The sequence below is a fragment of the Equus przewalskii genome, chromosome 17 (assembly GCF_037783145.1).
Source record: "Equus przewalskii isolate Varuska chromosome 17, EquPr2, whole genome shotgun sequence".
Classification (NCBI taxonomy): domain Eukaryota; kingdom Metazoa; phylum Chordata; class Mammalia; order Perissodactyla; family Equidae; genus Equus; species Equus przewalskii.
In genome coordinates this window covers 10,539,065-10,566,001 of record NC_091847.1, presented here as the reverse complement: position 1 = coordinate 10,566,001, position 26,937 = coordinate 10,539,065, and the positions used below count along the sequence as shown (strand labels likewise).

The following is a 26,937-nucleotide window of genomic DNA, read 5'->3' as shown; positions in this document are numbered from 1 at the left end:
CCCAGGAGGGAGGCTGGGCTGGGGGCGTGGCCGAGGGCGGGGCCCAGGAGGCGCGCGGGGCCGGGGCGGGTGGGGGCGGGACCCAGGGGGAGGGCGGGGTCGGGGTGGGTGGGGGCGGTCCGCCGCGGTTGCTCCACCCTCGCCGGCAACCGACCCAGGGGCTCTGGCTCCCGAGGTGACTGCAGCGCCGTGAGCGCGGTGGGAGGACGGCGTGGGCACGAGCGAAGGCGGGGCCAGGCGAATGTGGGAGTTTGCGAGCGAGGGAGTGGGTGCCGGTACTCTGATGTATGGGGTGAAGTGGGGGCTTTGCCTGGAACACATGGCTTCCAGGGCTAGACTCCGCCTGGTGGAGCGACGGCCACTTCTCAGGCTCTGAGGCCGCGGCGGCGGTCTTACACCTGCCCCTTTCATCCCAAAAGTGGCGGGCGGGTGCTGGGGAGGGTGGTTGACCCCGCAGAGCCCCTAGGCAAAGCCCCGGGGAGCAGGTGCTTCCTGCCCCGGCTCACCCGGCAGGTTAGGCGCAGAATGGACACCCAGATTGAGGGCTCTAGACTTTAAACCCCTAATCCTCATTTTGAATGCCTCAGTCTGATTCTCACAGGACAATGTTGGGAAAAGGGCACTGGACCAGAGTTAAAGAAATTGGGGTTCTAGTCCAGGCCCTGCCCTACCACCCACCAGCTGAGAAAGCTGGGTCAATTCACCCTCTTCTGTCTTTGCCTCAGCTTCCTGGGCTAAGTTGGGGGCCGGCCTGAGTGGTCTCCGAGGGCCAGCAGGTCAGCAGGGCCCCTCTCTCGCCAGGGTGGCAGACCCTGGAAGACTCCTCCTTCTGTTCTCCACTCTTCTGCTCAGGAGAGCCCTGGTTGCTCAAGCTTCTTGCCTTTCAGCTCCCACCGGCCCTACACGGGACAGTCCCCTGCAGTGGGTATGGAGTACCGGCACTCAAACCCTGGGCTCTGGGAGGGGAGGCCCTCAGAGGAATGGGTCTGCTGTCAGGGTCTCCATGGGGTAACAGGGAAGGGCTTCTTTGGAGAGAAGTGAGGGCCCTGGTCCAGACCCAGGAGCTGGGTGTCCCCAGGTCAGCATCAGCAGGATGTTCATGAGACGTGGGGTGGGGTGGACAGTCCCAGCCCTCAAAGATCTCCCTAGGACTTTACCGGCTTCCACCTCAGCGAGGGGCAATTGGGTGGTCCTGGGAGAGGGACTCCCAGCTGAGTGAGCCCTGCCGCTACCCAGGGCTCAACCCTGAACCCTCATCTTGCAGGATGTGCCTTCAGGGCCCCTTGGGTCTCCCCCTGGGGAGTCACTGTGGGGGAATGTCAGCTAAGGGCGGCTCCAGCCTTTCTCCCTCAACCCCTTTCCGTCATTCACCGTTGCTCTAATCTTTCCTTTCAAGAGGGAATTTCTCAGCTAAGACAAAATTGAAAATTCAAAAGCGCTGTATCAGTCTGACTGTGAAGTGGGCTGATAAAAGCCCATAGGATTGTTTTGAGGATTAGATGACTCAATACCTGGAAAGCACTTTGTATTTAAAGAAATGGGAGCTATTAATATTACCACACTGGGGAGAGGAAAGGGTGAGGTGGGGAGGGGCCTGCCTGCAGCTCTGCAGGGAGGCAGGAGCAGAGAGTCGGAAATCCTCCCCAGTCTCCTCCCTGAGGCCACATGACCTCAGGGCCTCTGCTGCCAGCTTTGCAGAGCGTGTTTTCCCAGCTCTAGAGCTCCTCATTTAAGACAAGCGCCTGGTTCTCCTCATCCAGGAAGGGGGTCTTGAGGTGCCTTGTGGCCCTGCTGCCCCACTGCTGCGGGAGGTCAGAGCCTGCTTCCAGGTTTGTGCTAGAGCCACTGTCTGCCGTCCCCTCAGCTGGCTTTCCCGGGCCTGCAGGCTGGACCCCCAGTCTGTACCTCGGACACCCTCCTCTGCTGTTTTCTCTGATGGGGTCTGTCTCTCAGGGACCTGCTCATGTCTTTACATTTACCTTGAAAGCTAACATGGACTGTGTGCTGTGTGCCAGGTGTGATGACTGAGCTGCCCATGAGGCTGGTACACAAAGTGTAAATTCATTCATTTACGGAGGGCGTGTGGTGGTGTGGGTGCTCTCGCCCACCAGGGCAGGCCTGCCTCTCCCGAGTCATGGTGCGTAGGGTCCTGAGATGTCCCAACTGCTTAGCATCCTCATTCCTAACTCCCCTTTCTGACCTGGGAGCCCTCCTGAGCTCTCCCTGGCCCACCTGCTGGCCAAGTCCCTTGTCCCTTTCCTGGGGTCTCCTGCCCATCTGCTGACCTCCCCGTGAATGTGCTGTGCGTGGCCTCTGCGTTCCATGGCCCTACTCTTCTCTCCTCAGAGGTGGCCCACACACCCTGACCCTCGTTCCTTCCTGGATGGCCAAAACCCAAGACAGGGCTTCAGACCCTGGGAAACCTTCTTGACCCCCCGGTGGACTGATGACCCTTCTCTGACCTTCCCCAGCATCAGGGGCTTTGTTCCTATCACGGGACTCATGTCACTGGGTTGAGTCTGGCCATCTTTCTCCCCATGAGATTTGCGTTCCAGACACCCAGCCAGTGCTTATGTCATAGCAAGTGCTTGAGAAATGTCGCTCGAGTGGATGAGTGAGTTAATTTGACTCTACTCATGAGTGTGACACTCTTGTCCAGATCCACTGGTTCCCTTCCTTCCTCATTCCGCTGAGCAATGTGGAACCAGCGCTAGACTCAGTCCTCTCATGGCCAGCATCCCAGGCCCTGTGCTGTCCGCTCCCCAGCCAGGTGGTCTGTTTTCAGATAGCTCACGTATCAGTTCCTAGTTTCCAATAGCTGGTGTAACAAATTGCCACAAACTTAGCCACTTAGGACAATGCCCCTTTATGATCTCCCAGTTTCTCTAACTCAGGGTCTGGGCGTAGGGTGGCTTGGCTGGTGCTCTGCTTGGGTCTCAGGTCAAGGTCAAGGTGTTGGCCGGGCTGCGTTCCCTCCGGAGGCTCCGGTGCTGAGTCTGCTTCCAAGTTTGTTGGCAGAATTTAGTTGCATGCTTGTAGGACTCAGGCTCCCATTTCCTTGCTAGCTGTCAGGTGGATGTCATTCTCAGCCACCTGCATCTCCTGGCTTGTCGCCTCCTTCAGAGCCACCAACGGTAGGTCGAGTCCTTCTCAGGCTGTTGAATTTCTCCGAGACTCGACGCTTTGCTGCATCTCTCTTCTGCCTTCTCTGTTTTTAAGAGCTCATGTGATTACATTGGGCCCAGCCAGATAATCCAGGATCATCTCTATTTTAAGGGCAGCCTATTAGTAACCTTAATGCCATCTGCAAAGTCCCTTCACAGCAGTACCTTGATTAGTGTTTGATTGAATAACCAGGGTGGACGGGTGGGAATGCTGGACATCTTTAGAATCCTGCACAGTACCAGCTGTCAGGCCCAGCGCAGCTCCTCCTACTCTAAGCAAGGGGAGAGCCTGACCGTGAGGGGCCAGTGCTCTGGGAGAGCTGGGTTTCCAAAGAGAGCCCTTGCCCCAGTGCCCTCTATACACAGACCAGGGGGACAGCACTGGGATCCCCTTGCTGAATGTCCTGAGTAGGTCTTGGGGCAGGGGGATGACCTGTACAGAAAGCCCAGGGGATATTTTCCCTTTAGGACCCATTTATGGATTTGCTCACATCAGCTTCTTCATGAGGAAGCCACAGCTCCTGGCCCTTTGCATCAGCCTCAGCACCCACCACTACCCCTGGGCCCCCAGTCCCTAAGCGTAGCAGGCGCTCACCTCTTCCTGCAATAGCCTCCTCCCCACTCTCCGTGCTTCCCCCGCTGCCCACACACACTCGTCAGTGTGGTAGTGTGCCCATGGACTCTGGAACCCCAAGGCCAGGGTGTGAATCCTGGCACTGCTGTCTCCAAGCTCTGTGACCTTGGCAAGTGACCGAGCGCCAGCCCCCATCTGTGAAATGGAGATAACCTCAGAAAATTGTGAGGGTACAATGAAACAGTGTACAAAAACCCGGACTATGCTCAATTATCCCATCCCATTGGTGGCTGTTGTTACTGCCTTGGCCACAGATGAGGTGTCCCTTCGTCTGTGGGCCTGTCCTCTCTGCCGTGTGGTCGGCCCAGGGCTTACCCCACAGGAGATGGGGATCCTGTGTTTGCTCATCTGACTGTCCCAGGGCACTGTGACTCTGCCAAGGGCAGGGCCGCATCTACTCTGGATCCACAGTTTCCAGCACAGGCCTCTACATAATAAGCGGATCCAGGAAAGCACAGGCGGGCAGGAAGCCTGGAGCTGATGTGGCATCTTTTCCCCGTGCTGAACAGTGGAGCAAGGTCAGCCCCGTGAGACAGGGCAGCCTGTCTAAAGCCAGTCTGTCTCGGGTTTGCAGGGAGGTGTTCCTGGGCCTGAGTGAGGACCTCCGGGAGCCCACCAGCTCCTCAGGCTGCACTGTGTCATCTGAAGCTGACTTTCAGGGGCTGTGGTGGCAAAGGCACTAACCTCATGTCACAGATGGGGAGACTGGATAGAATGAGGCCCAACACCCTGGCCATGGTTCTCTGCTAAACGGGAGGCTACAGACTTTCTACTGAGCCCTCCTGTTGGTCCAGCTGGTATCCTGGCCCTGTTTATGGGCTCAGTCCGGTGAGAATGACCCCTCCTTGAAGAGCCAGACTCTGGTTGGGACCCCTTGAGACTTAGCAGCTTTTCCTTAACTCATGTATTCATTTAACAAATATGTTCCAAGCATCTGCCTTGTGACCTAGGCCCTGTTCTGACATAGGATGCCACAGTGAACAGTTTCTACAACTTCTCCCATGCTGGACCTGTCTCAGTTCAGTTGTCACCTCCTCCAAGAAGTCCTCCTTGACCACCCCACTTGAAGTCATCCCCGACCCTACTTATGTCACCCTGTTTTATTTCTCCTATTTCTTATATGGTCGCTAAATACATGCTCGCTTTAGGAAAATCTGTAAAACGCAGAGTCATTTTTAAAAAAGCCCTTTCCACCTATAGACAGTCACTGTTAACATTTTAGTGTATTCCCTTCCAGTTGGTCATCTCTGCAAAGACATGTTGTTGCCCACATGCCATTTTATTCTGCTTGTTTGCTTAGCATTAATTCTGAGGCTTGCTTATTTTCACATTTGGACATCTCAAGCTTGCACATAAGATTGCTGGTGTTTCACAGGTGCCGTCAGCCTGTGCTGAAATTCAGCTCTTCCAAAGGGGAGTCTTACTTGCTTCCGACAGTCACCTGGGGGCACTGCCCACTTGAGAGGATTGTACAGTAAACTTAAATTCAGTTACACATTTGCTTGAGGTGTTTTCAGACCATGTCTGTAGTGCACATTCAGACTCCATCCTGTATGAGGACGGGCTCGGGCTCCTTCGTGTTCGCAGGGACGGTTTTCTTCCCCCCCTGCACCCGGGGCCAAGGCTGACACACAATTTCTGCCTGACGGGGCTGTTATCATTCCCCCTACATGGAGGGAATAGCCCTTGGGGTCCCAGCTTTACTTAGATGCCTCTTGTTAGACAACCCATCCCGGGTATTTTTTCTTCCTTTGTGGTTCTTGAAATAGTGGCGTGTCTTATAATCAGTAGTGTCTTAAATGTGATGAAGTTCTAGAAATACAAACATTTCTCAGATTAACACGAACACGTTGCGAGTGTCTTTTTAATGGCTGCACGATATTACTCACAGGGTTGTCTGACGCTTCACTCACCCCTTCCGTGGCTGTCTTGGGATTATTGCTGCTCTTTGCTGAGATAAGCAGCACTGTGGTCTTTCTTAGTACGCACAGCTTCCTTCTCTTTCAGATGCTTTCTTTAGGTTAATTCCCAGAATCACATTACCAGTTGAAGGAATGAAAATTCTGAAGACCCTTGATAATAAAGCCCGTGTTTTCAGAGGCTGATTTGTTTTCTTTCTTCTGTGTTTTTGCAGAAACAGTCAGTGCCACCACAAGTTGGCTACGAATCTGCCTTTAACTGGCAGAGCTGGTCGAGCGATTTCAGTCTGGAAAACTCCAAAAAAGTGGAGAATTAACGTTAACGAGGTAAAGAGGCTGAAACCACAAGTTTTCTCAGGTGTAGGGCTGCATAAAATTAAAAGTCAGTTAAAAACGGGCTGGTTTTGACGTGTGTGAGTGTGCACACGTGGGGTCAGTGGTTTATTCGGGGTTGATCACAATCACCTCAGAATGTTACGACCTGCTAAACTGAGGCATCCAAATATTATTAATTCAAACTATTCTTTTTGGGGGTATGGGCGGGAAGCTTCCTGAATTACAGAATATCGTTAAACGGGTTGTAGGCAATTCAAGCATCAATGGTTTGTGTTTAAGTCGGCGCTACTAAAATATTTTAAGCAGTTTGCACGTGTGAATTAAGCTTTCCACTCTTGTTTGCCCTCTTAATTTACTCAACAAAAGCTTTTTTTCTGTACAAAGGTAATCCTCAGTTCTGCTTGCACCTGGATTTGTGGTAAATTCAGAGACAGTGCGACCTGGATGATTGATGGTTTACTGGGGCAGAACAAGTTGTGAAATTTTCATCCTAATTTTCCTCTGGGTTGCCTTTCATTCTTTCATTGACTGGTACAAAGTAGGAAACACTAATAAACAAACAAATAAAGTAAATGTCTCTGAGTGTCCTTCAGAGCCACACCCTGGAGTTACCTTGTGAACAGTGTGCGGCTCTCGCCTTTAAGGGGCTGTCGGTTGAGCAGCACAGGAGACACACGGCACCACATGGTGACACAGGCCACAGGAGTGCGCACTCCCTGCATCAAAGCTTCAGTGGCTTCTCACTTCTCAGGACAAACTCCAAATGCCTCACCACGCCCTTCAAGGCCCAGGTTGACCGGCCCCTCTCTCTGGCCTCAGCTCATTGCTTCCTGGGCTCCTGTGGCCATGGCAGCTTCTTTCTGTTCTTCTAACCCCCAGACCCGTTGCCGCATCAATGGCGATCATCGATTTGGGTGTCTGGGCAGATGCTGGGCCCACACATGTGCGTCCAGCCATTCGCTCATCGGTCAGCTGTTGTAGGCAGATGTCTCCTGGGCCCCGGCCCTGAGGCCTGATTAGTCTGCCACACAAAGGGCACAAACAGGAAACACTGAACAACCCTGAAAGAGCCAGAGAGCAAACCAGAGGTCACTGGGCTGAAACCAATTAAAAGTCAACTAGAAAAAAGAAGCATTGAAAATAAGCTGTAGGGTGACAACTGGGCCAGCTGGGTGATCAGGGGAGGAGGCTGTGCTGTGGCTGTAACAGAACTCTGAACCAGACCAATGCTGAGAGGACCCCGGGTCTATTAGAGCATGAGCCCAAGAAGGGACCACCTGGCTTCAAATCCAGCTCTGTCATTTCACCAGCTGTGTGTCCTTGACCTAATGAGTCAGGCTCTCTGAAGCTAGGTTCTCATCTGTACAATGGGGATAGTGATGTCTGCTTCACAGGATGGAGGTGAGTAATAGAGCTGTAGGGCCTGGCACGTCTAGCAGGTGATCAACATATGGACATGCTCCTCTGCTCTCTCCCTCTCCCCCGTTCGGCTGCTGGAGAGGAGAATTCCCGGCAGGGAAGTGGGGTCCCTGTCTGATCGGTGTTGGAGTCAGGTGGGGTGTAACTAGAGGAGAACTTCAGTTATATAACTAAAGTAAACGACCAGGTGACTGGCATCTGATTCACTCTCCAGCCTGGGCCCAGTTCTGCCTTATAAGTTCGGGGGCCTGAAGGGTCAGGGGTCTCCAAATGCAGTCTGAATGCTGTACTGCTGGTTAAACCCAGGCAGATTCCGGGGCCTCAACCCAGACTTACCAAGTCAGAGGCCTGGGGCTGGGGCCTGGAATCCACATTTTTCTGAAGTTCCCCACATGATTCCAGCATGCAGCCAGGTTTCAGAACCATCAGCCAGGTGGCCCCTGAAAAGCCTTTTTAGCCCTCACAGTTTGTGTTTCTATCCCCAACCAATGCCCTGTGCCGCTGTGGGAGGTCGTATCAGTATGTCTGGTCCGGAGCTCATCTCTTGCTTTCATCAGAGATACGAGGTCTCTCCAGTGCTGACTCATGCGACGAAACCACAAGCTGGTACCACTAAGTCTAGAAATAAATCTCGGGCTGCCTCCGGGGCCCCACACCTGAGGTCGTCTGCAAGGAGAGGAAACAGCTAACCTCTGAGACCAGGATGCTTTCTCCCCACGTATCAGCTGAATCTAATCTGAAAATGCATCTCTGAGGCTGGGGATGCATTATAGGATTAAAACCTAGACAGAGCAGGCCCTTCCTTCTCACAGAGCAGCTTCCTGCCCAGGCGAGAATGTGGAACTCTGCGGGTCTCCTGCTGCTCTTACACTTTTCTCTCATAAGAACATAAAAATTATTTACCGTCGCTGGGTTTCTTTCCAAATTGCCCAAAACAGCTATAAACTTCCCGGCTTTATCTAGGGGGCCTTCGGGGCGGTGAATTACTGTTCACCTAATGAATTCCGATTGCAAGCCCAGCATGACTAGATTTCCCCCGTGAAGACAGGTAATTTGTTGAACTCCGAGTGCTTTTACAGAGCAGGGGGTTGAGGAAAGAGGTTTTATTTTACAGTTTCTAAGTGGGTGATTAAAAACTCCATAAAGATGGTTTACGGCCATCAGCACCACCACAACAGATGGATCAGCAAAAGGGGTCGTCATAAATCATATGGTGTGTGGGGAGCAGAGGTACAAAGAACACCTAGGATTTTTTTTTTTTAATTAACAAACAGAACACCTTTAGAAGTAAATAGAGGGCCCAGTTTTCCCCTTTGGGCCGAAAGGGGCTTCAAAAGGGGGAGACAAATCAGTTTTCACTGTTTAGTGGAATGATGACGATGGCAGTGATTGGGGGAGCAGAGCGACCCTTTACTTGGCCTGGTGTGTGGGGGGAGGGGTTTGCCCACCTTCCAGGGAGGAGACTGATGCTCAGAGAGGCCAAGCACCCACCCGACTCTGCAAGCCAGGGTTTGAACCCAGGTCCCTGTGCTCCCACCTCGTCCCTCCAGTGGCGCAGGGAATGAGACGGATTATGTCTCTGCTGATGCTCAGCTTGGACAACAACTAAGAAAACACCACAGGGTGTCTGCCACACGGCTGGTTAGAAGTTATTTTAAAAGAATTATTTCCTAAATTACCAATTTCTTTTTATTTAATTAATTTATTTTTTGAGGAAGATTAGCTCTGAGATAACATCTGCTGCCAGTCCTCCTCTTTTTGCTGAGGAAGACTGGCCCTGAGCTAACATCCGTGCCTATCTTCCTCTACTTTATATGTGGGACGCCTACCACAGCATGGCGTGTGAAGCGGTGCCATGTCCGCACCCGGGATCCGAACTGGTGAATCCTGGGACACCAAAGCGGAGTGTGCGCACTTAACCACTGCGCCACCAGGCAGGCCCCCCCCAATTTCTAACTATTAAAAAATGTGTGTATTGCCCTTGAGTGAAAGGAGGTGAGGATCAGAACCCCCTTTCTGGTGTACCAATTTAGGCAGTGAGGGGAGTAAGATTGTGGCAAGGTGCTGGGAGAGCAGGCGGTGGCTGTGAGGCCCTGCTCCCCCCGTCACAGATCACTGCAATCAGGAGGCGCAGGTTGCACAAGGCCAGTGGCCAGGCCGACAGAGAGGTGAGGGGTAACCCCCTCCTAAGCAGCTGGCTTTTCTCCTTTTCTTGTGACCCTGGTCTGAGCACTGACATCATGTTTCTGTCATGGATAGCACAAAAACAACCAGCAGATTTTGCAGACTTCCCATGAGCAGGGTTCTGCAACGGCTGCTGTGTTGTCCAAATCTTTCAGTATAAACATCTGGATGTAATCACCCGTTCATTTCTTTCCTGCATCGCCCCACTTGGACATGGGGATCAAAGGAGACGTGGTGGAGAGAACAGGGTGTTAGAGCCAGGTCGGGTCTGGCTCCCCGGGCACACGTCTGAAGTCTGGCTTCTAGGTGCACATATCAGGCATCAGGCTTCATGTCCTTCTCCCCAAAAGCAAATACCCTCAGCAGAGCTGGCAAGGGGCATAGTCTTAGGCACTGCTTCTTCCAGCTCCTTCGTACCTGGCTGTGCAGCCTCTGTTTTCTCGTCCTGCTCTCTGTCCGCTGGTGAGGCTGCTTCCTGGCCTGGCGCCCATGGGGGTGGATTCTGGCCTGTCTGCAGGGCAGAGTTGTAATTTAAAGCCTGGATTGTATGCGGGGCAGCCCTGCTCTGGATCCCACCTCTGCTGCTTCCTGGCTGCGAGATCTTGGGCAAACAGCTTGGCCACTGTACCTCTCTTTTCTCTTACTATACAATGGGGTGGTGCTAGAACCCACTGTGCTGGGGGACTGGCTGAGTGTGGGCTGGGGAAGCGCCAGACCAGTTCTCGCGTGGGAAGCCTTCCGAAACTTCTGTAACGGAGAGGCAGCTGCTCTCCTGTCTAGAGAAGGGCTATTATTACAGCAGTCTGCTGTCTTCAGTCTCATCCACTGCTTCCCTTCGACAGAGTGTGGGGAATGCTGCCTGCTGGCTGCTAGCCCTCCTCACCAGTCTCATCCCTTTCTCTCTGGGATTGGACAGAGGTCTTCTGGAAGCTGCATTCTAACCTCTGTCAAGATCAGCATTTTGTATGTAGCTTTGGAGAAGGGAGTATGATTTTGTTACCTCTTTGGTGGGAAAAGTTACTTCCTGGGGCTGGCCCCATGGCTGAGTGGTTAAGTTCGCGCGCTCCGCTGCAGGCGGCCCAATGCTTCGTTGGTTCGAATCCTGGGCGCGGACATGGCACTGCTCATTGAGCCACGCTGAGGCAGCGTCCCACATGCCACAACTAGAAGGGCTCACAACTAAACATACACAGCTATGTACCCGGGGGCTTTGGGGAGAAAAAGGAAAAATAAAATCCTAAAAAAAAAAAAAAAAGTTACTTCCTGTTGGGGTCTGTGCTAAAGACTAACTCCCGTTGGGTGACAGAGGCACTTCCTGCCGCGGTCCACAGGGAGGAGGGACTGGGAGTCACACGTGGGACTGTCTACTGCTTCTCAGAGCCAGGATCCCATCTCTAGATGGAAATGAGAGGTGGAGGCAGTGATCGGGGTGCAGTGTCTCCAGCCCCTAAGACTGGATTTGAGCTTTTATTTTGTCCCAGTCCCTCGTTTGGACATGGCTGGATTCCTTGCTTAAGATAAATAATGTTGAACACTACGTGGCACATACTGTGAGCCAGGCACTGTCGCAGGCCGTGAAGTGGCTACTATCATTGTCCACATGTTTGCACAGGAAGACCACGAGGCTCAGAATGGTTAGTGACTTGCTCAAGCTCAGACATCTGGAAAGCAGCAGAGCCGGGGTGCACAGCTGGTCTGATTCCGGAGTCCAGCTTTGAACCATCAGTACAGGACCTCCCACCACCAGCTGAGGAGAAAGGACCATTTACTGAACACGTTCTATGCTTCAAGCATGATGTCAGAATACATAACTAAAATCCCTGATCGACTCCTTTCTCCCGAGGAAGATCAGAGAGGGAGGGATGGAGAAGGGGGGCAGCAAGCAGCTTTGCCCTCCTCTGTCTGCTTCTGTCAGGCTGGAGCCGATGAGACAAGGAGCTGTTGGGGCCAGGCTGGGCCCAACCATCGCAGGGGGAGGGCAGAGGCTGCAGAGCCCCAGGCAGCCCCAGGATCTCCAGCTCAGGTGCAGTAACCAGAACACATCCGCTCATTAGGGGCCACCAGGGCAGCTGGCCGGGCGCCCGTCCCACAGGGTCTCCCTGGGCTCGGAAACCCGCCAGCCCGGGCATCTCGGGCGCAGCCCGCAGAGCTGCTTTCCCAGGCTCATTGCACGGGCAGGTGCAGCCCAGGTGTCTGACAGCTTTGGCTTTAGGGTCATGGCCTCCACATCTAAGCCCTTGTGGGACACCCAGGAGTTCCAGCTCGGCAGTTTGGGTTGTAGAATCCAAAAACCAATTAATATGGGGCTTGGGGGGAAATGTGTCTGACCAGTGGTTTGGCCAAATCTTCAATCGCTTGTAAGACGGAAGAGCCAGGCTGTGTGCAGTGACTGTAGCGCAGGGCTGGCTGCTGCCCAGGGGGACGGGCCCCCCACAACACCTCTTCCTCCCTTAGCCGTGCCCTCCCTGGAGTGCAGTGGGGGTGTACCGGGGCACGGGGCTCCCCAGGGCCTTGTTTCCTTGAAGACTTCTGTGTCACTCTCTAGATTCAGGGGCGTGTGCCCCCGGCTGACTGTGGAGCTGGGGCCTTTTGCTGCAGCCAGTCCGGGAGCTGAGCTTTGGGAGCCAGAGCCGCGTGCAGATCCCAGAGAAAGAGGCAGACAGGCCCCACCTTTGGTTTGCCCCAGCACAAGCACGTGTGCACACAGCTACACACACACACACACACACACACACACACTTCCCTGAGTGTGTGAGCCCAGCCGCAGAGAGACCAGAGCAGGGGCTGAGGGAAGCCGAGGTAAGGAGCACTCAGCACTGGAGGGCTCCCAGGAGGAGGAGAGGTGAGTTGTGGACGGGTGGTAACCGTGGGTTTGCATCCCAGAGCATCTCTGGAGCTGAGTTCTGGGGTCTCTCCCTCAGCCTCCTGGGAAGGGATCTCTATGTGGAGGTTGTCAGCAAGCATTACCATTCTCTAAAATGCTGCCCAGCCCTGTGCAGAAACTTCCCTGTTTCCCTGGCAGGCCGGGTGTCTTCCTGTCACTCCAGGCTTTCTGCTGCTGATGGAGTTTTCTAAGAATGTCCCGATTCCTCTGTTAAACAGCCCTGTTTAGCCTTGCCAATCACTTCTTGGGCTTTGCCACCTCTGGGCCTTCGTTTCTCTCAGCACCCCTCCTTGAATGCCCTCCTTTTCCTTGTCTCTCCCTTTCCTTTGTGTTTGCCAGAATCCTCTTCATTTTTCAAGCTCAGTTCAAGCGCCACCTCTCCTGGGACACATCTGGGTGCTTACTTCACTCTATTATGATGACTCTTTGCTCTGAAGTCCTCTGAAATCTGCTTTTCTTCTGAGGCCTCATTCTCCTTACCTGTAAAATGGGACAATACAGTGTTGTGGATTTGTTGTGAACATGATTTGAGATGACCTTCCTGAAAGTGGCCACACACAGTAGCTTCTCAATAAATGCTTCACTCCTTCCCTTCTCTACGCCAGGCATGGGGATACAGAGTGAGATGCAGTCCCCATCCTCTGGGGCAGAAGGAAGCCGGAGGGCACCTTACCTCTCGGGGAGCGGGTAGGGCGGCAGGGAAGGCCCTCTACTTGGTTGAGTTTGAAGGATGAGTAGAGAAAGAGTAGAGCACACGGGGGGAGGCAGTGGGGTGGGAGGAGGAGGGCGTGAAATGACTGGGGGAGCAGCAGGTGGAAGAGGCTGGTGCTGGGCTTCTGAGCAGCTGGAGGAGGCTGGCGACCTGGGCCTTGTGGGCAGGCTGAGAGCTGGACTTTATCCGGAGGCAGCAAAGTCACTGCAAGTGGTGAAGGGGCAACGCCGGGTCTTGATTCTGTGTGGAGTGGGCGGGGAGAGGCAGATCCCGGAGGGGAGGAGGTGGAGGAGGGTGCTGACCCTGGGGGTGCTGTGTGCAGGTGCCCTGACTGAGTTAGAGAGCTGGTCCAGGCCTCCCTGCCCCCTGCAGCCTCATGGAGCCCTTTGGGAGTAAAAGGTGGAAAATTCTGACTCGCTCTTTGGAGTTGTCTTGAACTCGGCCCCACTAAGGAAGATGGCTGGGTCCCCCCCCAGAACTCCCAGCTTTCCTTTCCCCGTGTGGTCCTGCTTCCTCGCATTCGTGGTTGTAATCAAGTTCTAGGCTGAACACCTCGCTCGTCCTCGACTGGGCGTTTCTCCTTCACGGACTTTGCTCTTCCGTTCGGGTTCCCGCTGCTCCCTCAGCTGAGTTCCAGGTGAGCAGAGCATGTGGAGGGTTTGAACACCAGCAGCATGGGGTCTGGGAGGAGGGCAGGGTGGGCAAAGACGGCCTCAGACTCCTCTAGGCTCCCATCCCTGCGCCCCACAGGGTGTGTTGTATCCCAATACCCGGCACAAACCTGGCAGCTGGTTTGGGGTCAAGAAGTAATCGTTAAATGAATGCTGTCGAATGCCAGAATCTTTGTGTCTCCCAGTCCGAGTGTATCGCGGGTGCCTCATACCTGTCTCTCCAGTCCCCATAGTCCTGATGCCCAGGGATGGGGGCAGGGGCAGCAGCAACAAGCAGGGGAGGAGGCGACCATCTCAGCCTCACTGAAGTTTATCTGCCCCTCGGTGCATTCTAGGAGGTCACGTGCTAGTGAGAGCCTGGGCCAGGTGACCTGTGCCTGTGTATGCAGCGGGGTGGGGGGGGGGCATGCGGCACATGGGAGAGGCATTGCCTCCATTACAAGTCTCTCAAATGTGCTGACCTCTTTCTGGAAATCGTTCCCTTTTCTTATCAATGGGCTTGGCAGCCGTTGGGGAATTTCTGGAGGGAGGCAGGATCCTGGACGGAAACCACCATGGCCCGGTTGTTTCCCTGGAAGCCCAAACACAAAGGAAGGGTGGAGTGGAGGGGGCAGCAGAGGGGGCTGTTTTTTCCCTTAAGAACAAGCCAGCTCATGTCAGAAGAAGGCAGGCTGTTATCCTTTGATCTCATGTTTTGCTCCTGCCACTGATGGTCTAAATGTGTGTGGGATTTCAGCAGCTGGGGGGTGGGGATGGAAGGAGGAGAGTTTCTGTATTAAACAGTGCCAATCAGGTGGATGTTATCCCCCTGCAGCAGTAAGTGGGGCCCAGATTGCCCTGAAAAGCCACAGGGTGACTCTGTGCTTCAGGTGTTGTCATGCTGATGTGGTATAAGAAGTTCAGAGAGGTGAAAGGTTTGCCTGAGGTCACACAGCATGTATTGATGGAGCTGTGATTTGAACCCAGGTCTCTGTAGCTCCAAAACCATGTTAAAGCATCCCCCTCAATGGGAGGAACAGCAGGTCATACAGAGGCCTGCCATCCCCAGTCTTGTCCTAGGTCATTCCAGATCTTCCTCCATCAGAGCTTGCCATCTTCAGGTCCCAGCCTCTCTGGTCGTGCCTTCTCTTGTGCGTGCTGCTGAGTCAGTGGGAGGTCGGCTTCCAGGCACCATGGGTGAGTGTTGGGGACCTTTGGAGATGGCTCCCTCACGGTGAGATTTCAGGCTGCCACCTACTCTGCTCTTGGGTGAGACAATGAGAGCTGAGCTCCAGGGGAAGAGGGAAGGCCTCTCTGCTGGGAACTAGGAGCGGGCGTAAAGTCAGAGCAGAAAGCTGGAAAGGAATCAGCAGCCGCAGGACCCAGACTCCATCAGTCACAGGGCTGTGTTTGTCCTTGGCCCTGTCAGAGCTCACAGGGCATGTCAGCTGTGATACACCAGCAGAGAAATCCACAGGAGCTGTGATTAGCCAGTGGTGAGGACCCCGTGTTATGTGCCTACTCTCCCCCCCACTCCCTGAGCCTGTCCCAGAGGGTGGACTAATGTGGCCCTAGCTGTATATAATCCCCGAGAGCCACAAGACCCGAGGTCCTGCCCGCCCCCCCCCCCCCCCCCCCAGGGAGAGAAGCAGCCCTTGTTTGCCTCCCAGGGAGCCAGAGGACCAGCGGAGAAAGCCCAGGACAGGATCCAGTTCACAGGATGAACATCCACATAGTGCCTGCTGAGAGCAGGGTCCAGAAACAGAGGGCACAATCCCCCACATCCGTCAGGGTGGCTACTGTCAGAGAACAGAAAATAAGTGTGTGGAGGTTGTGGAGAATGTTGCTGGGAATGTAAAATGGTGCAGCCTTTATGGGAAACAGTATGGAGGTTCCTCAAAAAATTAAAAATAGAACTACTATATGATCCAGCAGTTCCATCCTGGGCATATACCCAAAAGCTTTGAAAGCAGAGGCTCAAAGAGATATTTGCACACCCATGTTCACAGCAGCATTATTCACAACAGCCAAAAGGTGGAAACAACCCAAGTGTCCATCGACTGAGGAATGGATAAGCAAAACGTGGCATATACACACAATGGAATATTATTCAGCCTTAAAAAAGAAGGAAATCCTGACACTTGCTACAGTGTGGATGAGCCTTGAGGACGTTATGCTAAGTGAGATGAGCCAGTCACAAGTGGACAAATACTGCATGATTCCGTTTATATGAGGCATCTGAGCAGTCAAATTCACTGAGACAGAAAGGAGATCGGTGGCTGCCAGGAGCTGGGGGACAGGGGATGGGAGTCAGTGTTTAACGGGTATGGAGTTTCAATTTTGCAGGATGAAAAGAGTTCTGGAGATGGAATGTGGTTGCATGACAGTGTGAATGTACCTAATGCCTCTGAACTGTACACTTAAAAGTGGTTGAGATGGTGAATTTTATATTATGTATATTTTACCACAGGTAAAAATAATAAAAAAATAAAATACAGGAAACAGACGCGGACCAAGGGTCTCCTACAGGCCAAGGGTGGCACCAGGCTCTTTGTGCTGTATTATTTATTTATTTATTTTGTGAGGAAGATTGTCCCTGAGCTAACATCTCTGCCAATCTTCCTCTATTTTGTATGTGGGATGCTGCCACAGCATGGCCTGATGAGTGGTGCCTGGGTCTATGCCCAGGATCTGAACTTACAAACCCAGGCCACTGAAGTGGAGCATGTGAACCTAACCACTATGCCACCGGGCTGGCCCCTGCATTTTGTTCTTTAATGCCCCCCATCAACCTCCATGAGATGGCTCCCTCCTTGCAAACAAGGAAACTGAGGCTTAGAGGTGTGACACGTCTTGCTCAAGGCTCCCCAGCTAGGACATGGCAGGCCAGGATTTAATCATTTTTATGTTCTGGGTGAGAGGGGGTTTCACTGCGTCATTCTGGACTGTAGCATTGGGCACTCAGTCTGCTGGGGTCTTAGGATTTCAGCTGGGGGCCCTCTACACACAAGACAACAGAAGAATACAGAGAGCTGTGTGACTGGTTGTGAAAATGTATGGACAGATCAGAGAGGCCTGAGTCATCGAGAGGCCTTCTTAGAGGAGGAGCTGGCGTTGGATAAAGCTGGTGGCCATGGCTGATCCACCACTGTCACCCTAGCCCCTAACAGGTGCTCCTTCCTTATACCCTGAGGGAATGAATGGGTCCAGGCTGGTAGGCTTCCTTAGGAGAGGGGCTGCAGGGAGCAGTGGCGAAGGAGCGGGGCTGTGAGGTCCAGAGGAGCTGGGCTTGGAGGGGCACTCCCTCCGTCCCCCTCCCTGAGGGGTAGCGCTGCCACATACCACCCACTTGAGTCCCCCAGCTGTTCTCGTTGGGGGCATGCGTGCATGCCTTGGGAGGAGCTCCTCTGTCCGGGAGCCAGTTCTTGGGCCTGCCACTCAGCCGTCCCCTCTCAGCAAGCCTGCTGGGGGATCTGACGATGTCAGAGGGTGGGAGCCACTGAAGTTTGCCCACCCAGAGATCCCTGGGCTTGGGTAGGGTCATCAGATTTTGCAAATAAAAATACAAGAAGTCCAGTTAAATTTGAATTTCAGGTCAACAATGAACAATTTGTAGTATGGTGTATCCACCATATTGCATCTGTATTTGATGTGGCAATCCTAGCCCTGGGGCTTTGCCCACTGAGAGGTGGGCAGATGGATGGATGCTCTTGGTGTTCCAGGTCAGGGACCTGCTGGCCTCAGGCAAAGCCAGGCCTGCCACAGACTTTGGTCATCAAGGCCCAGGCCCAGCCCATCACAGCTTTTCTGAGACACCCAAGGCAGCCTTGGGTTGAGCCAGGGTAAGCTGACCAGACAGACAACAGGGGATCTAATTACCAGGTGTGAGTAAGATGGGCTGCTTGCCTGACATTGCTCTGTGTGCCCTATAGAGCCTCCCCTGTTGACAGTGGGAGACTGGCACTGTCAACATGTTGGGATCTGCATCCCAGATTTGGCATCTTGTTCTCTGTGTGCACCTTCCCCATCTCCTACTGGGAGAGACCCTCCTCCAGCCCCCCGGCAGACAGCTCTCTGGATGCCCGGCCCCTTCTCCTATGTCCACTACTTCAGACCTACCTCACCAGGGCATCCCCAGTTTGTGAATGACATTCCCTTGTCCTTGAGCCTCCTAGTCACAATCCTCCAACTGTTCCCTCGTTCATCTACCCATCCATCCATCCACCCATCCATCCATCCATCCACCCATCCATCCACCCATCCATCCACCCATCCATCCACCCACCCATCCACCCATCCACCCATCCACCCATCCATCCATCCACTCATCCATCCACTCATCCATCCATCCACCCATCCATCCATCCACCCATCCACCCACCCACCCATCCATCCATCCACCCATCCACCCATCCATCCATCCATCCATCCATCCATCCATCCACTCATCCACCCATCCACCCATCCATCCATCCATCCATCCATCCATCCATCCATCCACCCATCCATCCATCCACCCATCCATCCATCCATCCATCCATCCATCCATCCACCCACTCATCCATCCATCCATCCACCCATCCACCCACACATCCACCCACCCACCCACCCATCCATCCATCCATCCATCCACCCACCCATCCATCCATCCATCTATCCATCTACCCATCCACCCACTCATCCATCCATCCATCCATCCATCCACCCACCCACCCATCCACCCATCCACCCATCCACCCATCCATCTATCCATCCACCCACTCGTCCATCCATCCATCTATCCATCCATCCATCCACCCACTCATCCATCCATCCATCCACCCATCCACCCATCCACCCATCCATCCATCCATCCATCCATCCATCCATCCACCCACTCATCCATCCATCCATCCACCCATCCACCCACCCACCCACCCACCCACCCACCCACCCATCCATCCATCCACCCACCCATCCATCCATCCATCCATCCATCCATCCATCTATCCATCTACCCATCCACCCACTCATCCATCCATCCATCCATCCACCCACCCACTCATCCATCCATCCATTAACAAGTATTTGTTGGGGTTTATTATGGGTCATACATTGTAGCAGGTACTTTGATGTATAACATCTCAGTTGCTAGGAGGGATTAAAGGAATTCATTTTTAAGTGTGAGTGGCTGAAAACAGCCATCAAATGTAGCTTCTGGTTCCCCAAAGGACCTGATCTCCTGTGTTTCAGCATCAGGTGATCTGGGGAGAGATTCTCTAGCCTCGACATTTAGACACCAGCCACTCTTCCAAGGAAGTTCCTGGAGATGGCTTCAGGCTGCGATGAGCTGGGGGGCAAGAACAGTGAGGGGCCAGGAGTCCCAAGGGATCTCCATCTTGTCAGGTGCCCACCCCAGGAGGGGTGAGAGTGCAGGATCTCAGAGGTGCTCTTCCCTGACAGCTGGTGCCAGGCACAGCTCCTGCCCATAGCAGGCGCTCAGTGTAGACTTGAGACTTACTCACTGTACAGAGAAAACCGAGGCCCAGAGATGGGTGGTAACTTGTCCAAGGTCACACAGCTTTGCAGCCATGGGTGGAAAGGCAGCAGAAACAGGGATAAAGAGCCTGAATTTTGTTGTGAGGCCCACATGGGCTGCCTCCCACTCTGACTGACCTATCTGTAAAGGGGAAATCACCCCTCCCTCTAGACTCTGCAGCAATGAAGGATGCCGAAACAATGTTGTAAAGTGCTTGCACAGGACCTGGCATGGTGTCAGCCTGAACTGCAGAGGGGGGTGGACCCCCGTCTCAGCTGAGAGGCTCCCCACGGCCTCACCTCGCCCGAACATGTCCCTGGGGCCTCCTGAGCCCTGGGCCTCTCCTCATACCTGTCTGAGGGCCAGGCAGGGAGGAGCAGGCCTGGGGGAGCAGAGAGCAGGAATGGACCACTGGCCACTGGCCTATCCATTGGGCTGCGCCCTGCGTCTGCTCCTGCACAACTACCTGGAGAGAAAATTGCTTCCTACCATTCACAGCCCTGCGTGTCAAGCTGGATTTGTCACCTGCACAGGTTGTGCAAGTAGGCTTTGTATGCACCCCCATGCCTGAGTGTGACCTTGGCCACCCTGTCCTCTGGAGCTTTCCTGGTGGCAGCCCAGCCTCCATGGGCACCTGCAGAGGATGCTGCTTTCCCACCCCAGATGCCACAAGGACCTCACTGCTCCTTTGTTTTTGCTCCTGTCTGCCAAATGTCTTCTCGGCCATTCTAAAGAATTAACACTCTCAGAAAAATGTATTCCAGGAAAGGGAATTGTGCCCCGGCCCCTCTGGAGATGTGCATTTTAATGTTTTGGTGGTCTTGCTTCAGGAAGAGGACCTAGGGCCTGGGTGTGTGACTCTGCAGATAGCAGTTTTGCTTTCTTTCCAAAGCAGGGGTCTCCTGGCTCAGGGCTTCCTTATCCCCCAGGGGCCACCCAGCATTCCTGAGACCTCCGACCCTTTGGCCTTGCCTGCTCTCTGGAGCAGATGCAGAGAAGAGATGGACTGGCCATAAAAAAACACCACATTTTAAAAAATGTTGCTGATAAAAAAAATCACCAGGGAGGGATTTGGCAGGTGTGGGTGGGAAGGGCAGAGTGAGAGAGGCTGCGCAGGGGTCAGCTGAGGGACCAGCTCCCGTCGTGGGTGGTGCTGCCCTTCCCTACCTGCTGGGGCAGAGGTGAAGGTGGGAGGGGCGTGGGCTTGAGAGATGGGCAGAGAGAGGAGTGAGAAGGGCTGAGCTGAAATGTAGTCCCAGCCTCTCCCTGGGGAGCTGGAATCAGTCTCAAGTGCCAGGCAGGCAGGCCGTGAATAGAGTCTGGGAGCCCTGGACCACAGTGGGAGGCCATCGGAATGCTCTGGCTGCACAAGGCCAAGGGCAGAGCAAGTCAAGGCTGAGCTCTAGGCCTGGGTTTGACTCTGGGCTCTCCTCCTTAGTCCTCTGTGACCTGTTGGCCCCTGAGGCCCTGGGTCCTTCTCTATAAAGTGAGGAATAGCAGCTCTGAGGGACTGCTGTGAGGGCTCACGCGAGAGCAAAGGGCAAGTGTCCGACAGTGCCAGGCACTGAAGGCAGCAGGCCTTCAGCCAATACTCTTTCTTTCCTTATCCCTCTTCCCAACTCAAGTTTTTGTGTCCTCTTTGTCTCTGCCTTGCCACCCAGAACTGCTGACTCTACGGATCAGGACGACACCTGGGCTGGGGACTGGATCTGGATGGGTGAGACGCAAGTGTAGATGCGGTTCCCAAGGGAAGGGCGGGTGGCTGGGACTGGACCCTTAGGAGCTCCAGTGTCTGAGGGGCGACGGAGTCACCAAGGAGGCTGAGGAGGCGTTCTGTAGTGGAGGCCAGGCGTGGCTGCATTCGTGGTGGAGGCAGCGTCCAGGGAAGACCTTGCAGAGAGGTCAGGAGGACACGCTGGCTGGGGAGGGAGTGGGGGCTGACAGGGTCTTTGCTTGCTGTCAGATGGGGCCGGCTTCCCAGGAGACTGTGGGTAATATTTCACGTTGGGGAGAGCTCCGCACGGAATCTAGACACTGGAATCTCATTTTATCTCACAGTCGAGTGCTTTGCAGCTGTCACCGTGCAGGGGCTTTATCTGGTTATCTGGAGGTCAGTACCAGGTCTGTGGCGGCTGTTGACCGTGCAGATTTTCGGAAGTACGCTGCACGCCGTTCCACAAAGCTGGAAGGGGAGACCATGAGCCGGCATGGAGCGGGGACTGGAGATAATGATGAAGACTTATTACTCAGTGACAAGACAGACTGGATTTTATTTCTGGGAGATAACTCTTTGTAAGCTGTGATGGCAGAAAGATAAGTCCAGCGAATTCAATAATTTAAAATAGAAATGAATCATTTTTTTCGAATGTGTTTCTCAGGTAGATTAATTTCTTTTGGAAGAGGAAAGCTCATCTGCTAGCTACTTACTTGGGCCTCTTTCTTTCCAGCAGAGCAATTCCAGGACCGTCTGCTTAGTTCCGCCCGCGGGCTGGGACTGTAGTGCCCACACAGAAATATGGTAGTGGGGAAAGAGAAGCTCCCAATAAAACACATGGCAAAAGTGGTTTTCAAAACCCCACTAAGTCTTTTTCAGTGGCAATAACTAAATTGAGCACCATGGTCAAGATTCTGGATATGTTTGGGAGTAAGTAAACACCAGGGGCTTTTCTTGGTAGCTGCCAGCAGAAGGCTGCAAGGAAAAGAAGGCATGGGGCTGCCCAGGGTCTGGAGGAGGTTTCCAGCAATGTGTTACCCCACCTGGTGCCTTGAGTGAGAACTTGGGGGTTTGAACCTGCTCCTGAGGAGGGATAAATCACTCCATTCTAGTAGCAGGAATTCAAGATCTCTGCTCCCCACCCCCCATACTTCCCCTAGTGTAGGATTAGGTTTTCATCAAGTGGATGATACAAATGCCCAGGAAGAAGTGGGTTCCCTCTGAGCTGTCATTAGTTGTTTATTCCTGCGTGTGAATGAGCCTATGAGACCCGTTCCTGAGAACAGGATGAGAGGGCAGAAGGTGGACAGAGACCATTTGGGCACTGAGTGTGGGGAAACAGAATAGAAAGAGGACCAAAGCGCTGAAGATGAGCTCTATCTAGTTCTGCTGTTTACAAGAGATTCTTCCCATAACCTTCAGTGGGCAAGAATGGCTTTTTAAATTTTTCCATCTGTAGATCGGCAGCTCCTTTCTTTTCTAATCGAGGTGGTCACCAAGTATCAAACGCCCACAGGGATGTCGGAGCTCGTCAGACTCTTTCTAATAATACCCTCTATTTAGATAAACCTGCCAGCTCAGGGGATCGCGTCTCCAGGGCTGGCTGATGTTCGAGGAACTGGTCAGCCGTTTTCTCCACACCCACCCCCTTTCCTGCCTGGCTCTTGAGCACCCATCTCCCTGGGGTCACAGCACCTCTGGTGCTTTGCCTCTGCTTCCTCTGGGATCTGGCAGAAGGGCCGCTGGTTTAGTCACCAGCTCTCTTGTTCCCTTCCTCCTGTAGTCTCCCCAAATCTCCCGTCACCGAGGGCCGATTCCCCTCTCTAGCCTTGGCCCTGTGGACTCGTTTTCTCGGACTCCAGGGACGGTCTCCTGATCTCCACTCGCACATCTGCCCCTTGCAGCCCATTCTCCACACAACAGCCCGAGTGGTCTTTTTAAAACCTCAATCAAAGCATGTGGCCCTCTTGGCTTGAACCTTGTCAGTAGCTTCCCGTCACACTTGGAATAAATTCTGATCTCCTTATCATAACCTAGAAGCCCCCACATAGTCTGGTTCCCACCCCCATCTCCACCCTCCTGTGGCCGCGCTCTCCCCTCCTGCTCATAGCACTGTCCAGCCTCCCATCTGTTCTCAAGCATACCAAGCTTTTTTCTGCCTTAGGAATTTGCGCATGCTTCTCCTCTGCCAGGAAGACTCTCCTCTCTTTCCCCTCACTGCCAGCTTTTTCCAAGATTGACTCCTTTTCATCCTGCAGGTCCTAGCTTAAATGCTACCTCCTAAGAGAGAACTTTTTTTTTTAACTAGAACTTTTTTTTTGTTGAGGAAGATCAGCCCTGAGCTAACATCCATCACCAATCCTCCTCTTTTTGCTGAGGAAGATTGGCCCTTAGCTAACATCCATGCCCATCTTCCTCCATTTTATATGTGAGATGCCTGCCACAGCATGGCTTGAGAAGCAGTGCATAAGTCCGCACCTGGGGTCCGAACTGGTGAACCCTGGCAGCCGAAGCGGAGTGTGTGAACTTAACCACTACGCCGCCACAGGGCCAGCTCCAAGAGAGACCTTTTTTGACCACTCCATCTCAAGTAATTTGTAATGACACAATTTGTAATTACTGAGTTGCTTGTTTGTTCCTTGGGTTATTTTCTATTCTCTTGTCCGAGTTGTTCACCACTGTGTCCCCAGCTTGGTGCACTTGGGCCGTGTAGCAGTCAGAGCAGGCTAAGCTAGGTGGCAGAGAAGAACAACTCCCAAATCTTAGCGCCTTCAATCCACAAAGGTTTGTTTCTCAGTCGTGCTAAATGTCATCGCAGGTTGACAGGGACTCTGTGCTCATTGTAGGGTCACAGGCTGAAGCAGCAGCCACACTCCCAAACATTCCAGTGACTGTCCCATAGAGACAAGAGCTCTGGAGGGTTTCGCATTAGCAAACAAGTTCTCCAGCCCAAGAATGATTCATGTGTCACTTGTGCTCACAAGTCTCTGGTTAGAACTAGTCATACAGCCTCACACAACCACAGGGAGCCAGGAAGTTCAATCCTACCCAGTGCTCAGGAGAGAGAAGTGGAAATATCTGTCAAACAGCACTACAGACTCACACAATACTCAGTACATACTTTTGAAGGGCAGAGTGTCTAGAATGTTCTTTCCACAGCTGCAGTGGGTTAGAGGGACCTTACAGAGTCCTGCTGGGGATTTTGTATTCCTGCTGCTTAAGCCCCTGGCTCTGCCGGGAGTCAGAATTCCCACAGGAGAAGCTCAGCAGACAAGAATATCCCCTGAGACCTAGTATGAGCAATCCCAGTGGCAGCCGTGGCCGCTGGCCTCCCACTGCTCTTCCCCTGGTGGGGCATGCTCCTGGGCTTGTGTCCTCGGTGAGGCAGCCCCTCCTAAAGGGTCCTGCCATTCCCCTCTGCATCTGCCAGACTCACCTAGGGCCTGGCATGTCCAGGAGCTGAGTGGATGATCTTACTGGTGGAGTTCTCATAGAATCCCTCAGTGTACAGGGGCTGAGGTTTAGAGGCAGGCAGTGGGGGTTGGAGGCAGAGAATGAGTGTAGCATTTCTCAAAAAGCCCAGTGTATCCTGCGTAACATCCCGTTAACTAATACAAAGGAATGGCAGTTATACAGCCCAGGAAAGGTGAGAAAACCTCCTGTGCCTGCTGTGGGTCCTGGGGCTGTGCGGACAGGAAACCTGGTCTGTCCGTGACCCTGATCCTGTTCCCTGAACTACTCATTTCCCTTGGGTGGGCCGCTGCAGGCAGCTTTCCTGTCTAAACTTGCACTCATAAAACAGCATCACCAGAGCAGGCCCTTTCCACCAGGCTGCACACAGCACTGGTTGCACTATGGTGGTGTTGCACACTCCCAGATACAACAGGCCTTGAGAGGGCACGCTGTCCCTGGGTTGGTTATAGCACGCTTGAGTGTACATCTTGGTGTCTGGTGGCAATCACAGTTTAAGCTAACATTTGTTGAGAACTCATCAAGCTCCTAGTGCTGTACTGAGAGCTTTACAGGTAATCGCATTTAAATCTTGACACCTACAGTGTGGAGGTACTGCTCCCATTGGGCGCCTGGGGAAACTGAGGCCTACAGAGGCTAAGTGACTTTCTAATTAACTGCTAGTTGTACGGCAGAGCCCTCCTTTGAAGCCATGTTTCCTGATTCCAAACCTGTGCACTTAATCCTTACTCCATAGGAAAAAAGACACTCTCTTTATTCACTAGGATATTCTTCTGGTTACATGTTTTTTGTTAAGCCAGTTACTTAAGACTAAAGTAAAGCTTCTGTGCTTTTTTGATACACCTGTTGGTGGAGGGCCTGGACCTGTTAGTTGCTAGACACAGCAATCTAATTAAGACACAAAGCCTCTCATATAATACATATGTATCCTAGTGTATAATTATCAACAAGGAAAGAATTAATTACACGGTGCTAGATGCTGTGGATAGAAAATTGAACAAGAGATAGTTTCCTTCCCTAGAGATTACAGAGGTGGACATTTAAACCATTAATTGCGATACAACGTGAGTGAGGAGGTCAACGGGGCCACAAATCCTGCGGAGGCACAGCAGCAGGCCGGGGGGAGGATTCAGTTCTAGGAAGGAGTGATTAGTTAGGAAAATCAACCCAAGGTGAAGCCCTATTTGGATACAAAATAGAGTTTCTGGGCTTTGGAGGACGATGACAGAGTCAGGTTGTGGGAGAAAAACCTGTCTGTTGGCCACGAGCTTGCCTACTGCACTTTCTGCCGCAAGGCTACCGCTGGGGTTAGGATTCTGGCCGTTGTATGTGACCTGGGTCAAGTTGTTTCTAGGCATTGGTCAAGTAACTCCATTACTGCTAATGGGATGTTATTAGCCAAATGAGTCGTGGCGGCAGGCGGAGCTCCCGCTTTAGGAGCTCCTGGACGGAGTCCCGACAGCCGTCTGGACCCTTCGACACTCGCGTGCTATATCGTGATTTTCCCAGGTTTCTCTATATCAGGTCCGTCCTTCCCTTTTGCTTTCCACTACTCTGGCCTCGCCCTGACCTAAATCCACCCGGGAAGCGCCCTCCGCCCGCCCACGCCCAGAGTCCCCAGCCCAGCTCCAGCCTCCTCCACTGCACCAGCGGTCACGTGCAGCGCGTCCGGCCGAGAAAAGAAGGAAACGGAGGTGGGCGGGGCAGGCACGCCGAGCCCGCCTCTCCCACGCGAGGCGGCTTCTCATTGGCGAAGCCTCCCCCCCAGCCTCCCGAGGCCAGGAAGCTCCGCTTTGGATTGGCCAATAGGCTCTCGATGGGCGTGGCCTCCAGGGAAGGGCGGGAGCGGAAGAGAGGGCGCGCTCTCGAGAGGCAGGGTCGCCTAGGCGACGCCGGGGGCGCGCTCGGGGTGGGGAAGCGAGCCGGGGCTACTCAATGACAAATCGGCAGGGGACGGCTGGGGTCCGGCCCCGCGAGCAGGCGAAGGAGAAGGCGGGGCGGGTTTAAGAGCTGCGGGCCTGGTGCGGACGGCCAAGGCGGCGCGGGACAGGTCGCAGGTAAGGGTGTCCGCGCCCTGGCAGGGCCCCCCCGGGCGGGGTGGGGCGCGGGCTGGGGAAGTAGGGTGCGCCGCCCCGTGCTGTGGCCGGCGGCCGGACACGTCGCGCCCGAGCCTGGCGGAGGGCGACGCCGGGGCAGCGGCCCCTCCCGGCTCCGGGCGGTCCTCTGGAGAAAGCCCCCGGGCCTCCCAGACTGGCTCCGGGCTGAGGAGATGGGGGCGGCGCCCCAGCCTTTCCCTTCTCGCCGCTCCTTCCCTTTTCCCACAAATGGCCTC

The 26,937-nt window shown here is 53.7% G+C and overlaps 1 protein-coding gene across 4 annotated transcripts in view; it reads left to right on the top strand.

The window, feature by feature from the left end:
• Window positions 1-126: 126 nt before the first annotated feature.
• Window positions 127-26,937, top strand: part of RALB (RAS like proto-oncogene B) — a 69,373-nt gene continuing 42,562 nt past the window's right edge. Inside the window, exons 1-2 of one of the 4 annotated variants that reach the window (XM_070581096.1) lie at window positions 127-175; window positions 5,933-6,044. The gene's annotated coding sequence lies outside the window, so the exon portion shown is untranslated. Of the gene's footprint in view, window positions 176-1,645; window positions 1,830-5,932; window positions 6,045-26,224; window positions 26,663-26,937 lie in introns of those variants that run through there. The other 3 variants (XM_070581093.1, XM_070581094.1, XM_008541205.2) reach the window with 3 other exon arrangements.